Consider the following 1,133-nt stretch of genomic DNA (forward strand, 5'->3'; position numbering starts at 1 on the left):
TGAGGCGACAGAGGCATCGCCAGCAGCAATAGGGAAATCCACCAGCTCCACAGCAAGGGTTAAGTAATGTAAAGTTAGGCGCTCAAAACGCGTCTGCAAACCTCCAGATCGCTATGGAAACTGAATTCCCCCCTTACAGGCTGTTTGTGTCAGCGTCAACGAGGTGTTCGTGTAACTGTAACAACATAAGTTTTTAAATATCCATATTATTATTTTTACTTTAATTAGTTTGGTCTAAGGAGACCGGTAGGGGTGTCCCCAACCTCTCTACTGTTAGATCTGACAAAAATGTGTGTTTTCACCATTATATTATGTAATATTTTAAACTTAATGGATTTAGCTGTTCCCAATGGGTAATAACAGTTTCACAACTGTCATGAGTTATCCCCATTGAATCACATTTTGATCACTTACTATTTAACCAACAGTTGTGAACTCCAATTTATACATTGGAATGTATCCGTCGTACTTGTGAAAGTGCATCTTGGAGTGATATACATTGTCCCAATGGACAAATTACATTATAATATGCAATATAAGGAGATTGGAACACCTAAAGGTGTTTATAACCTATCATTTGTAAGAATGATACTATTTAGTTATGTATTCCTTATATTTGACCTAATATTTTGAAAACTAGGTTTTGCTATAATTTGTAGTCTGCGCCTAGATAATTTCTATATATTCAGGGTCAACATAGTATGTTTGCATAATTTCAACCTAAGCATGGTTGATTCAAGCTGGTTTTCCATTACATTTAAATATTTTTTATATTTTTATACTTTTGGAATAATGCCTAGAATTGAAAAAGCCTTGAGTCATTTCACTCAGCAGGGAAGTATGTAGACTGTGTGTACATAGTTGTACATTATGTGTGATAATCAATACATAGGCCTGGCCTAGTCTGTCCATCGAGCACCTGTTGATGAATAGACGAGACTGTGGGGTGTAGTTGCTAAGGAAATCCGCCGTCTTGGATCTGGTTGCTAAGGCTAGCAACCATCTTGGATCCAAGATGGCGGACTTCCATAGCAACTACACGACCCTACGGCCCACAAGTTACGTCCCTTCATCATATGTGTGTTTTGATCATTTTTGAAGTACTGACAGAGTTATCGGCCCTGTATATGTAT

This window comes from Mizuhopecten yessoensis, unplaced genomic scaffold (assembly GCF_002113885.1).
Source record: "Mizuhopecten yessoensis strain PY_sf001 unplaced genomic scaffold, ASM211388v2 scaffold8745, whole genome shotgun sequence".
Classification (NCBI taxonomy): Eukaryota; Metazoa; Mollusca; class Bivalvia; order Pectinida; family Pectinidae; genus Mizuhopecten; species Mizuhopecten yessoensis.